Raw genomic sequence first — 15,511 nt, 5'->3', positions numbered from 1 at the left:
CACTAACTTTTAAAAGGAAGGCATTGAGTTTTTGTCTTTTAGCCTAGGGTTAAGTGAGACACTACCTGACCGTAGTCTGCATGAAAGATGGATGCAGCATCAAAAAATTGGTCCTGGGGCTCCTAGACAGATGTTTAATTAACTGTTCCCTCTCTGGTACGTCTGCTTCCAGCCATCACTACCAACCTGGAAAGTAGACACTTCCTGACAATTACTGTTCTGCATATTCTGGAAGATTTCACCTCATATTCATTCTGGTTCTCTCTTTGAGGAATTCGTTGAAATATATATATATGATTTCTATTGGGCCCACTTCAGTCTCTCTGATATTTGGCTTTATTCTTTTTTAAAAATGTCTTCCTGGAAAGTTAATGGGACTTGGGAATGAGGAAGACAAAGTCGGTTCCTCAAGTCTCGAAACTTTAACACAAACGTTCTTGTAATACTTTTTAATCTTTGACAATCTAAAAAGAGATATGGTATATGCTGCATACATTTCTTTGATTATTATTGAATTAGATCTTTTTTATTAATCTTCATCTGATTTCTGATTTTTCAGTAGTTATCTCTTAATGTGTGCTGCTGTAATGACAATTTTGTGAGATTTTCTTTTTTGATTTCTACTATTTTTATCTAATTTATACTTGCATTATTTAGCAAATAAACTTTCATGACTTACAAATATTTATCAAAATATTTATATAAGTTTGTGATTTTATATATAAACAATAAGAATTATTTATTTGTCAGAATAAAATTACCTTCTTTTCCTAATTTTATGCTGATATTTTGGGCTTTGCCCATATTTATATTACTGTTTCTGGTTCTTTTACTTTTTTAATTTTTTTAAACTTTTTAAAAATTTGTATTTGTTACAACCTTTTAAAGTAGAACATGACTTGAGCACTACATTTCCACTTACAGAACTTGTGAAGTTACTTCTCCAACAGCTTTACAACACACCTAAGTAGACTAAGAATGTTGCTACTCTAAACAACGCTCTTCTTTGGAAAACAAGCCCTATCCAAGGTTACTCCCATCCAGTTGGTCCAATTTAACTACTAGTTTTCTAGAGGCCTTTCACTACTAGTTACTAGTTTCTACATGCAGCTGCTAACTACAGGGGACAGAAGATTTAAAAAGTAGATTCTAGACAGTGAGAGTCGTTTTAACCAACAATTCTCTTTAAAACATCAAGGTATAGCTCGGAACACTTCAGTGACAGACAAATTTGGTCTTACTAAGGAATCCACTTGGTAGCTGAACGCTTTAGACCACAGTTAATGTTAGGCTACGTATACCTCACAACAAAGGTCACCTTGTCTGGTTACAATGAGCTGGCATGGAACTAGGGAAGAAAAATTAGCTGGGCTTTAGTTCCTACACGTCACAGTATCACACTCAAACAGAAAGAAATCCTATCTTCCCCTTAAGTAGTTATTGTCATGCCATACAAATTCTTAAGATGTTAACAAAAATAAAGAAAAACATCCTTGAAAATATATTATCAGAGGGAATGAAGATAAAGTATCGAATGTGTGTACAAGTCATTCTCGTGGCACCTAGTCAACCTCCTCCATGTGTGACGTGTCCTCATCACCTTCCAAGGGCACATCTCCTCACTCACCACGGCACTGCTGTCGTCAACAGTGGGGTCGTCTTCATCAATACCGAGACCAACCTTGATCATCCTGTAGATCCTGTTAGCACGTATCTGTGGATCTTTTAAACTGAAACCGGAGGACAGGAGCGCTGTCTGGTAGAGCAGGACGACCAGGTCTTTCACAGACTTGTCATTCTTGTCAGCCTCAGCCTTCTGCGGTAGGGTCTGGATAATGGAGTGGTGGGGGTTAATCTCCAGGTGCTTCTTCACGGCCATGTAGCCCATGGTGGAGTTATCTCTCAAGGCCTGGGCCTTTATGATCCTCTCCATGTTTGCCATCCAGCCATACGTGCTTGTCACAATGCAGCATGGGAAGTCACCAATTGGTTTGACACAATCACCTTTTCTACTTTTTCTCCAAGATACCCTTCATGATCTTGCACAGCTTTTTGAATTTTTTTTCTCTTCCTTTTCTTTTTCTCTTCTTCATCTTCTGGAAGTTCCAAGCACTTTTTGGTTACAGACACCAACGTCTTCCCCTCAAACTCCTTCAGCTGCTGGACACAGTACTCATCAATGGGGTTGATCGTATAGATCACTTCCAGGCCATGCTTCCAAAGATGCTCCACCAAGGCCGAGTGCACTACCTGGTTCTTGCCTGTGATGTAATAGATATGTTTCTGGTTTCCCCTTCATTCTGGTGCAGTAGTCCTTGAGAGAGACTGTCTCGTCACCAGAGGCAGACGTGTAATAACGCAACAGCTCATACCGCTTCTTACGATTCTGAGAGTCCTTGTGTATTCCCAGCTTGATGTTTTTCGAGAACTGCTCATGAAACATTTTGCAGTTCTCTTTGTCTTTGGCCAGTTCAGTGAAGAGGTCTAAGCACTTTTTGACCAACTTCTTTCTGATAACCTTTAAAATTTTGCCTTGCTGCAGCATCTCATGGGAAATATTTAGAGGAAGATCCTCAGAGTCCACCACACCTCTGATGAAATTCAGATACTCGGGGATGAGCTCCTCATGGCTATCCATGATGAAAACTCTGCAAACATACAACTTAATGTTGTTCTTTTTCTTTCTGTTCTTGAAAAGGTCAGAGGGAGCGTGTTTTGACACAAAGAGAAGAGCTCAGAATTCCAACTGTCCTTCCACTGAAAAATGCTTCACTGCCAAGTGATCTTCCCAGTCATTGGTCAAACTCTTGTAAAATTCTCCATATTCTTCATCGGTAATATTGTTGGGGTTTCTGGTCCAAATAGGCCTTTGTCTTGTTCAGTTCTTCCTGATCAATGTACTTCTCCTTTATCTTCTTTTTCTTCTTCTTGTCACCATCCTTTTTCTCATCCTCTTCCTCATCAGGACCAAAATCTTCTATCTCAGGTTTGTCATCAGACTCCTTCTCTTCCTTTTCTTTGTTGTCTTCTTTCTCTTACTGTTCTTCAGCCTCATCGTCGCTCACCTCTTTATCATGTTCCTTCTCCGCAGAGTGATGGGGTAGCCAATGAACTGGGAGTGCTTCTTCACAATCTCCTTTATTCTCCTCTCCTCCAGGTACTTGACCTGGTCTTCTTCCAGATACAGGATAACCTTCGTTCCCCCACCCATAGGTTTGCCTGTGTCAGTGTGGACTGTGAACGAGCCTCCTGTGGATGACTCCAAGGCATAAGACTCGTCATTGTTATGCTTGGTGATCACTGTCACCTTCTTTGCGACCAAGTAGGCAGAATAGAACCCAACACTGAACTGACAATCAGAAATATCTGCACCAGCCTGCAGAGCTTCCATGAACGCTTTGGTTCCTGACTTGGCAATGGTGTGGTTATTGATTAGGTCGGCCTTGGTCATGCCGATCCTGGTATCCACAATGATGAGGGTCTGGTCCTGCTTGTTCAGGATGAGGTTAATGCGCCGCTCTTTCCCCGAGTTGAGCTTGCTGGGGTCGGGCAGGCTCTCGTATCGGATTTTGTCCCGTGTCCGACGAGTTGGAGATCAGCTCCTTGAGGAAGATCTCCTTGTTCGAGTAGAAGGTGTTGATGATTAGCAACATCAACTGCATGATCTCCACCTGGAAAGCAAACATCTCCACCTCCTCCTCCTCCATCTGCTAGTCTTGGGTCTGGGTTTCCTCAGGCATCTTGGCTAAAGAACTACACAGGCTCCAAGAGGATGCAGCACCAGGACGCAGGAGCAGCTCTATTTCTGTTTTTTTGTTTTGTTTTGTTTTGTTTTGTTTTGTTTAGAAGAAAGTAGCTTCTTATAACCAAAACCATGATTTGTAAAATGAAGAACTAGTGTCCCCAAATAAAATTGTGTTTGGAAGGATCAAAGCACATAGCAAAGTATTAGTACAAAATAGCCTATTTATATTGTTAATAGCATATTAGTAGTAGTAAGTTTATTTTCTTGTGTATTCTCAGTTCTTTAATTTTAAAGTTTCTTGAATAAGTATTTGGTCAATTTGACTTTATCTCTGGCAATGTATGCCTAAGAATTTGGTGTGGGTAGGGACAAAGATCTTACACAAGAATGTTGGTCATAGCATTATTTCTAATGTGAGCTATTGGAAGGAATATAATTACCAATAGTAAGGCATCAGTTAAAAACATCCATATATAGAATATATTCAGTAATATAAATAAAATGTTAGAATACTTACATAGGAAAACATTAATAATACATTATTTTAAGAAAAAAATCATGATATAAATCTGTGAGAAACAGTTTATTCCATTTTTTAAATTATTGTGCATTTGTGTTGGAACAACAACAAAAAGACTGTGCACCAAATTGCAACAAGTATTGTCATTTTGTTGGACTATTCAATGTGATTTTTGTTTTCCATTTATACATTTTACTCAGTTTAAGGGTATATGTATTATAGATGTTATAAGATATATATAAATGCTATGAACATAGAAAATAATGTTAAATTAACTGGGCCAGAATTTGAAAACTGAGGGTCGTATGGAAATATCAACAAGCATATGTGTCTAATCAGAAAATCTTATGAGTAGAAATGGCTGAGATGTGACTAGTGGGAAAAAGAACACCTGGAAGGACAATTACTGCAAGGAGAAAAAAACGGGACACCTGGGTGTATCAGTCAGTTGGGCATCTGCCTTCAGCTTGGGTCATGATCTTAGGGTCCTGGGATAGAGTCCCACATTGGGCTCCCTGCTCAGCGGGGAGCCTGCTTCTTTCTCTCCCTCCACCTGCTGCTCCACCTGATTGTGTGCTCACTCTCTCCCTCTAACAAATAAATAAATAAAATCTTTTAAAAAAGAGAGACAGAGAGAGAGAAAAAAAGAGGTGAGTATGTAGATTATATGAAATGTATGGTAAGTTGTGTGCCCATCATTGGTAGTCTAAGATATGACAAGGAGGAAATGGGCAGGGGGGCTGAATGGACAAGAAGAGAGGGTTAGTGGCAGGCTTAAGAGGAGAAGAAGGGGAGAAAATACCATTGAAAACAGAACAAAGGTCTCTGAATAATCATCAAAATTGAGTTGAGTAGATGTAGAAAAAAATCCTACATTTTAAAATTATTTATTTCAATAACCTGTCTTAAAAATATATATATTTTATTTATTTATTTGACAGAAAAGGAATGAGAGCGCTAGCACGGACAGGGGGAGGGGCAAAGAGAGGGAGAGCAGACTCCCTGCTGAGCAAGGAACCTGATGTGGGACTCGGGGCTCACAACCTAAGCTGAAGGCAGATGCATAATGATGAAGCCACACAGGAGCCCCTTCAATAATCTTTCAAATGTGCTTTTATTTGATGATAGTAGAAAATAAAATTCCTATGTATGTTGATAAATAACAATAATGCATTTTGAGGTAATGTCTTGTAAATGGCTTACTATATTTTCATTTGAAAATTTACCCATCCACCTGAAAGTTAAATTATATGTATTAATACTTAGCTTGCCTTAAAATAAATACACTAAAAAATTAAATATCTTTATGCAGAGTATGCTTAGAATATTCAGTAATATTTCAATGATCTTTTTTTTTTAAGATTTTATTTATTTGACAGAGAGAGAGAGTGATCACAAGTAGGCAGAGAGGCAGGCAAGAGAGAGGAGGGGTGGAGCAGGCTCCCTGCTGAGCAGAGAGCCCAATGCGGGACTCGACCCCAGGACCCTGAGATCATGACCTGAGTCGAAGGCAGAGGCTTAACCCACTGAACCACCCAGGTGCCCCTCAATGATCTTTAAAATAGATAATACACATCACTTATATAAATCACATTTGTATGATTTTTCAAGAAATCCATTCATTTCATAGACCTCACCAAAATTATGAGACTTTTAGTAGCCCTGATTGATTTGAGAAAGAGCAGAGATAAATAAACTAAAATACAAAAGTGGTAACATATTAAAATAGACCCCAGATAAATGCAAAATATATTTTCTTAGAATATAAATGAAGAATGAGGAAGTCTTTCCATAAAATGATTTTTTCTTGTTGAATTTATTAATTCATAAATAAATATAATCATGAATGGGAAATGTTTTAAGAAGCTATTTCAAACTCTGGTGTTTCATTTATATAAATTACAAAGTAATTCACCTCCTTTCCCTAAAGTACATCGCCACCATAAGCTTTGGATAATACTGATGTGTTCAAAACCATTCCAAAAGACATAATTTATGAGTATAGAAGTGAGATTATTTCATTAAAACATTAAAAAAAATGAGTTCTCACTTTTAAAAAATTAATAAGAAAATCAAAGAAATAGAACTTTCTCAAAGTTCTCTTTTAATGAGTCTTGGCATTGAAAAATACTAGACTTTCCACATTTGATATATCTTCCATATAATTTTAAATATATTTATAAAATTTCTAAAAATTGACTCATGTAATTAACCAGCTTGAGCACTCTTCCCATACCTATGATACCTCGTCATAACTTCAAGACAAAAACTAAACACCTCCATGTAACCCTCAATGCCCTTCACAATCTGCTTCTTTTCTCCACTGCCAGGCTCATTCCCTTGACATTGTGCCCATTGACTGACTTATTGGCCATAGCTGGTCTCTGAACATATGCTACTTTCACACCTCTATTTCTGACTCTGTCATTCTGTTTGCTGAGATTATAACTTACAGACAACGTAAGTAGCATATGTTCTTGAAGCCTTCTCTGTTCACTCAACTACATAGTGATCTTGTCTCTTCCATTGCACAAACTATAGGCTTCTCTTTTCTCAGCCAAAACAGTCATATGTATTAAAGTACATACATATATATATATATATATATATATATATATATATATATATATTTGTGTTTCACCATGTTTGCATCCCTCAAAACCTAGAAATGCCTCCTGCATTGCAATATGTCCTCAGGAAATGATGATAAGTGAATTAAATCATAAAGAAGAAAACACTAGACTTATCCAGGAGACCAAAGATCTAATTCTGTTTTTTGTTTTTTATTGTTGTTGTTATTGTTGTTTTATTAAAAATTGTGTTTCCATTTTGACATAACTAAGGCAGTGATGAAGATCAGACAAATCTCAGCAAAAAAGTACATGTTGAAGTTGAAATTGGCTCCATCACTTATGGATATATTATGCTGGCTATCTTATTCAGTGTTGCCTATATCCAATTCTGGAAAACTAGGAAGAGGTAAGAATATTCAGAGGTTAACCATGCAGATTAGCAGGAAGTTGATATGGAGGAAGTCCTTAGAAAATACTTAAAACACAATGTTAGTTCTCATGTTTCATCCTTACATTAAAAAAAAAAAGTTACCTAATTTCTTTGTGACCCAGTTCACTCATTTCAATGGAATATTTTGAAACGTTCTAAGTTTTTATTTGTCAGCAATATTCTAATTCAGTAATGATTTCCCATCATTCGGTAGTCTTCGTCTGTATACACGACACTCCTCCCCTAGTCTGGAATTGCACTATGTAATATCCAGACACATAAATTCATATTTCATGCATGCCATAGCTTTGCAACTGTTGATTTGCTTACAGCATGTAATTTCTCTTTTCCTCCACTTTTGTTTTTAATTTTGGAGTTTTTTTGTAGGTAAATTTGGAGAAAAGTTTCTTCCCTGCCTAACTTACAAAGTTGCTATGGGATCCAGTGAGAACACTTATGGGAACCTTAACATACGGGGGGGGGGGGGAGTAAATAATTATGAAGTGTTTTTATATCTCACATTTATGTTTTGCACATTGTTTTTATTATCTAGATACTCACAAAAGCCCTGATAAGTGCCTATTTTTATGGTAATCCCTTCATAGTTGAGGAACCTGAGATTCATAGTCCAAGTGGCTTGTCAAAGATATAGTCAGTGGGAGCAGAATTCTGATTCAAACACAGATTTTTCACTCCTGATCCAATTCTCTTTCTCCTACACCAAAACATTTTAAAAAATTATTCTTGGTATGAAAATGATTATAAGGATGTGTAAAATAAAGCAAAGTAGCTGTATACAGTGGTTCCATTTATAAATAAAATAGATACAATTGAAATGCCAAGAGGAATTTATCAATTCTGATATCAGCACGTAAATTATTAGAAATAAAATGGTATATAGGTGCATTTACACACCAGTAGCTATGCATAACTACATAATCATTGCTAGTTAAATTTATTTTGCACAGATACCTGCTGAGCCAACAGAGCTTAACAACCACATGAAAACAAATTTATCCCTACAAAAATTTTCTTCACCAGACTGTAAGTGTACTTTCAGTAATCATATTATGGACATATCACATATCATAATCATATTAATTTATTGTCAACCTGAAAAAGTTTGGAAGTGAAAGAGGGTTCCATGTATGATTACTTCAAAATATAAACTCATTCTGTGCCTAACCAACCACTCTATTTTTTATTATAACTTTCAATAAAAGGTTATAAGACTAGGGTAAAAAAGTATTGAAATATTGAGATTAACTGAAAAAATGAAATATTAGAATCTGAGTGTAGGCCTTGGACCTAATGGTACTATTAAAGAATCTTTGACACACATGGTTAGAATAAAAGAAAAATCTTTTGTTTTTCCATCATGAATTCAGCCATTCACATTCTCACTTAATTAAAAATGATATTTTGACATCAAGAACCTTTTTTCAAAGAGTTCAAACTTTCACTTAGAAAATGAGTAAGTTCTGGGACCTAATGCACAGCATTGTGAATAAAGTTAATAATACCATATTACCTACTTGAAAGTTGCTAAGAAAGTAGATCTTGAATGTTTTCACCTTAAAAAAGAGACCGATGGAAGTGTTAGCTAATTATATCACAATATATGAATTTATCAAATCAATACCTGGTATACCTTACTCATATACAATGTCCCATTTATATCTCAATCAAGCTGAAAGAAAGAAAAGAACTTTTTTTTTTTTCAACTTCTTCATCAGCAACTCTTTCTTTAATTTAGATTTCTTTGTGGCAAAATTCCTCAACATGAATCACTGGTCATCACTATCTCTTAATCTCTCTTTTCCATTATTTCTTAAACTAATCCTAGTAGGTCATTTTTTCCTCATTAGTCCATTGAAAATACTCTTGTCAAAGTCAGTACTGACCTTGACATTACCAAATCCAAGACTTAATTCTCAATTTTTGTCTCATATGACATATAGGCAGCATCTGGTGAAGTTGTCTCTCTGTTTTTAAAATTGTGTTCTTGCTTCTAGGTCACTATACTCTCTTGGTTTGCCTTCGATAACACTGCCCATCCTTCCCAAATTGATTGGCTGAGTCACATTTGCAAGTCCCAACATTGACATTAGAGAATACTACTGGCTGTTTTCAAGGCTCCTAGCCTTCCAATTTACTTAATAAAACTTAACACTGAGACATTATTATCAACCAGAACTCATAGTGTACATCAGGTCTTGTACTTTCTATGAGTTTGGCCAAATGTGCAATGACCTGACCCATCATTATGATATCATATGCAGCATTTTCATTATCCTAAAAATCCCCTGTGTTTTGCCTATCCACCTATCTTCTTAACTTCTGACAAGCACTGATCTTTTCACTATCTCCATTGTTGTGCCTGTGACAATAATAATTTTACAGTGGTAAAATCTGGTGGATGTTACCTTAACCAAATGTTCAAGATTAATGCCACGAATAAGAAATCATGCTGACCTCATGCACTGAGAAGAACATATCACCCCTAATGTTATCCTCCCTAAATGTGTAACCATAATCTAATCTTTACCAAAAAATCAGACAAATCTGAATTGAGTGACATTCTACATATTCGTGTCTACTCCTCAAAAGTATCAAAGTCATGAGAGATAAGAAAAATTCTAAAAAGTCATCACAGATCAGAAGAAACAAGGAAATATCTATAAATAAAAAAATATAAGTGGAAAGCTTGTCAAATTATTCCAGGTGCACCCAAGTTTGAGAACCAATAATTCAATCCAAACTCTTATTTTACAAATAAGATAAACATCAAATAAGTGACTTGTGCTGTTTAAACAGCTTGCATGTACCAAAACCAATATTTGAATTTAGATTTCTTGATTCTTTCAAGTAATTTATTTTTGTACTTTGCCAATTATTGTAGAATTTATTTGAAAAAAAGTACATTGTTCGTACATATGGTTGAATGGTAGTTTTGTTTAGAATGCCTCCTACTCTCTGCCTTCCAAAACAAATTAGAAGGTGGACTTGAATATCTTTTTAGATTTTAAGATCATACACTTTATGTGCTATGGTAAGAGCTACTGTGAATTGTGTAGGATTGATGAGTCAAAGACCTGTACCCCTGAAACAAATAATACATTATGTGTTAATTAAAAAAGGAATTAGACTTTAGACTTTGCTATAATAATAAAGCAATATTTTTAAAACAATATTGTGTGTGTGTGTAACTTTAAAATCACTTCCTCATTATTTAGTGTTCACTTAGGAGTGAACTGAATTAGTACCTTTTAATTACACTACAGATAATTTAATCACAAAATACTGAACATTTGAAAATGTAACACTTTAGAACACATTAATAAATCCCTCACATATTTTTAAATATATTTTACACCTAAGTGGCTGGATGAGTTAGTTATGTGTAATGCTTCAATCTTCTCTTATATTTATTATCAATTTCAGTCAACATACTTAAACGCACTTCCATTTTTTTTTTTTTTTTAAGCTGGGGAATACTAAGAACTGAATCCTTCTATTAAGCCTTGAAATTAGTGAATTAACCACCTTAAAATTTCAAACACTTCTAAGGAATTTCAGGGATAAAAATCCCACTAGTAGAAGAATAGTATTCCACTCTATTTTTTCATTCATTCATTCAATAAATATTTTAGTGAGTATTTACCATGTGCCAGATGTAGTTTTCTAAGGTTATCTGTTATTGCACAACAGACACTATAGATATAATACATGCTGCTTTGGAATATGTCAAAAATATTTGTCTATGATACCATAAAATAGCTTTCAATATCATTTGTGTTATTGTTATTTTTATGGAAATAGTAGCTTCTTTTTTCCACAGGAAATAACATTATGTGAACTTTTAACCTTCTCTGTTGTAAAAATTTGAAGACAAACAATAACACGTAAATAACGGGAGCCAAAGATGTCATCATTATTGATTTTGATCTTAAAATATGCAAAGGACTTTGCATATTCCATTGATTTATTGTCTGGCTGTGTTTTACCTTAAAAAACAACAATTGATTTTTAGGTCTTCGGTTTGTTTAAGGTCCAAGTGTTAAAATGGGTATTCCAGAAAAAGAAAGAGATGTACGTGCAAAGAAGATAATGGTTATGAAGGTCAACATCTTCCAGGATAATTCCAGAGTGATACTGTGTCACTTTGAAAGTCAGCAGAAGTCCAGAACTCGAAATTGTTTCATTAGGAATACAGCAATCACCTATTAAATTGGGAGGTACTTTTTTTATTATTATGTTGTGTTAGTCACCATAAAATACATTAGTTTTTGATGCAGTGTTCTAAGATTCATTGTTTATGCACCACAACCAGTGCTCCATGCAATATGTGCCCTCTATAATACCTACCACCAGGTTCACCCAACCCCCACTCCCCTCCCCTCCAAAACCCTCATACTGTTTCTCAGAGTCCACAGTCTCTCACGCTTTGTCTCTTCCTCTGATTTGCCCCAATTCACTTTTCCTTTCCTTCTCCTAATTGGGAGGAACTTCTTACCACATCAGGAACTAAATGTTTACTATTCACGTTATTTTTGTTGTTATGATTGCATGTGATTCTTTAATTATTTTTGGTAGATGCTGGAGTAGTGATGTCAGAATCTCTCCAAGAATTTAAGATATTTGCCAAGTCAACATTCTCTAAAACATTACTTTCCAAGAAGATAGGAGGGACAGGGCGCTTTCCTTTCCAGGACTGAGTAACCACTAACAATGGAACATGAATGCCAAAAGGAGTTGGGTTATTACTAGATATAATTTCTTACATTGGAAGCCTTTTTTCTTTGCTCAGTGCTAAACCCAGAACTGGGTATTTTTTAGAAAGTCCTGTAAAAATAATTTAGTTTCCAGGCCTGGAGCCAGCCCAGATAACATTACCATGATCCTGAGTTATTTCCTTAACTATATATCAGGATTCTCTGAATTCCCAGAAGACCATTACTTAAAGGGAATAATCAAGTGGAAAATTAGTGGCATAAGCCGTGAAAAATTGACATATTCTCAAAAATTATTGCAAAACTTACTTTGGCTAACAGTAATTCTATGTTTCATATTTTAGTGTGCCAGAGGAAAGCTCAAGGAACAAAAGTGATTATAGCATCATATAAAAGGGGGAAAATGTCACCTATACCATTAAGTAGTATACAAGATACTCTTAGCTGTCATTGTTATCTTGAATTTAAAGATGATTTATCTAACTCACTCTCTCTGGCACCTTTGCTTTCCATAGGAGTTATGTCAATAGAACTCACTCCCATGGACAGGAACCTCTGTCTTTAGCTCCTGTAGGAGGTCCAACGAGGGAGGCCCAAGGAACTCACACCATCACAATGAACCTAAAAAGGAATTAGCTATTAAGAGACCTAATGATATTTTATTTTATTTTTTTTATTTTTTTTATAAAGATTTTTATTTATTTGTTAGAGAGAGAGAGATACAGAGCGCAAGCACAGGCAGACAGAGTGGCAGGCTAGAGGCAGAGGGAGAAGCAGGCTCCCTGCCGAGCAAGGAGCCCGATGTGGGACTCGATCCCAGGACGCTGGGATCATGACCTGAGCTGAAGGCAGCCACTTAACCAACTGAGCCACCCAGACCTAATGATATAAAGTGGATGCACAGAACAATATTTACATTTTTGTGAATATAAGTTTATGATAGGATATATGAGCTTTTTTTTTTTTTAAAGAATTTTTATCTATTTACTTGACAGAGAAATCAAAAGTAGTCAGAGAGGCTGGCAGAGAGAGACAAGGAAGCAGGCTCCCTGCTGAGTAGAGAGTCCGGTGTGGGGCTGGATCCCAAGACCCTGACATCATGACCTGAGCCAAAGGCAGAGGCTTAACCCACTGAGCCACCCAGGTACCCAAGCTTTTTATCACAGAACCTATCACAGGAATAAACATGGAAGTCAATTCTATTCATAAGTCTATTCTTTGTAATATCTCTGTTAATAACTAAAATGTACCACACAATCAAAGCAAGTTGATTTGGGGGGCGGTGCCTCAGTGGCTGAGTTGGTTAAGCTTCAGAATCGTGATTTCCGCTCAGGGCTCAGGTTAGGTTGTGATCTTGGGGTCATGAAATGGAGCCTTGCCTCATGCTCACCACTCAGCACAGGGACTACTTGAGAGTCGTTCTCCCTCTCCCTCTGGCCCTCCTGTGCTTGCGTGTGCACGCTCTCTCTCTCTTTCTCTCTAAATAAAGGCAAAGGTTATTTTTTTAATATTGAGGATATGTGTCTGTATTTCTCATATACACTTTTTCCAAGTGGAAATGAAGTTAACTTTTTTTCACAACCACTTCCAGTGGAAATACACAACAAAATTTCAGTGTCAAGAAACTGGCTCTTAATTATTTGAAAACTAAAGCAAAAAATGCTCTTTTGAGTATAGCTTTGTATATTTTTCAATTTAATTAGTCTATGGAATTTTAAATACTTTAGAACAATAACGCTTCAACCTAGATTTGTTAATATAGGCTATTCCATGGAATTTAAATATAATAAAGAGATGAATATAAAAATTACATGCTCAGAAGAAAACTATTTAAGTAAAATTTATGAGCATTTCTGGATCTGTAAAAAGAAGAAGGGGGAAAGAAATAACATTTCGGGTGCATTTACTGTTAAACTATAAAAATGTAATTGGCCAAAGTATGTGTTTGTGTGTGTGTGTTTGTGTACACATACAAGCAATCTTAGCCAATTACATTTTATATATTATATATATGATATAGGATATATGGGGTAAAATAATATATAACTTTCATATTAGAAAAAGCAGTATTATTCTCTGACAAGATATGAAAGGGATCACATTTGGTATCCAAAAAACAATATGTAGATTTACTTCATTTTAATTCACTGCATTTTTTAATCCACGGAATTTTTTTTTTTAATTCCAGCAGAAAAGAAGATTTGCATTATCAAATGACTGATTTGCATTATCAAATGACTAGGAGCTAACGAACAAGTTCCAAATATCTTTCCATCAGGAGAGGAGGTAGTAGGGCCTTCAGCAAATTATCTTGAAAATACAACCAATTTTTTTTTATTTAAAGGTGGATAATGTGTATGCTCTGTTATTATAGTGAATTAGGCAATGCATACTTTAGTTCTTTACTAACAATAAAAATTACTGAAACAAATGTGATCATTTATTTAAACAAAAATGTATAAATATTAATTCTAAGCTTTCATTATGTTCTAATTATTAAACCTACATAAAATGATTTCATCTAAATATACAAAGTTGTTAGCACTTCTTTATGTTTAGCAAGAAAAAATAAGACTGTTTCTAACTTTCCTCAGAGAAATTATATTCTAGAGTCACTGATTTACGTAATAAACTAAATAGGTCACACATTGAAGGTATTTATTTTAAAGCAAAATTGTTCTTTTTATTTTCAAAACAGAGTAATTCTTTCCCTCTCTGAGTTCACTCAACCTTATCACTGAACTTACTTGTTGAAATAAAAAAATAGTAAAAGCATAAAAAACAGATGGAGAGTTAAATCTAGAACATTTTCTAGATAATTTTCTAGTCCAACAAATGCCAACTATCTGTTAAACATTAGCACATAAATAGGGTTTGTAAGAGAGGACGCTTTTCTAAATATGAATCCAAACAACTTAGATGTGCCCATAACATCTGCAGGTTGGCAATTTTGGTCAAATAGCAAACACCTTAGTGCTGGTTGAAAAGATGAGGAAAAGGTGAGGTGTTTGAGCAACCAGAACGGAAAAACTGGAGACCTACGTGTAAGGAAACAGTCACATTATTCCTTTTCATTTTTTCTGGATCGGGATAACTTTTCTATTAGTCAGCCAATAAAGTCTGGAGCTGTCTTTCTTTACACGTGTTATCATTTTATTATATGCAAGTGATATTTTCTAAGTTAGATTGTGTGGATATAAACATCATGCTAATAATAAAATTAAAGGAACTTCTCACTCTTCCCCTTAGGAAAAAAAAAAACAAAAAAAAACAAAGAACAAAAACTATGTGAGTCAAATACGGCATGTTGGGTAAATAAAGAGAATCACCGAGGTTTGATTACCAAAGGATAAAGATTTGAATGTTTGTATTGTCAGTTTTGCTTATCTGCAAAACTGAGAGCTCAAGTTTGGACAAAAATATAATTGATCTTCTACTTTCTACTTCTGGTCCTAAAGAGAGGAGAAAGCTTTATTGTCTAATCTCTTACTTCTTACAGGAGATCTAGAG

The 15,511-nt window shown here is 35.3% G+C and overlaps 1 pseudogene; it reads right to left on the bottom strand.

Moving 5' to 3' along the window:
- Positions 1-1,562: 1,562 nt before the first annotated feature.
- On the bottom strand, positions 1,563-3,740 carry LOC132002519 (heat shock protein HSP 90-alpha-like; annotated as a pseudogene).
- Between the last annotated feature and the right edge of the window lie 11,771 nt (positions 3,741-15,511).

This window comes from Mustela nigripes, chromosome 15, assembly GCF_022355385.1.
Source record: "Mustela nigripes isolate SB6536 chromosome 15, MUSNIG.SB6536, whole genome shotgun sequence".
Classification (NCBI taxonomy): Eukaryota; Metazoa; Chordata; class Mammalia; order Carnivora; family Mustelidae; genus Mustela; species Mustela nigripes.
This window is presented reverse-complemented; position numbering and strand designations above follow the sequence as displayed.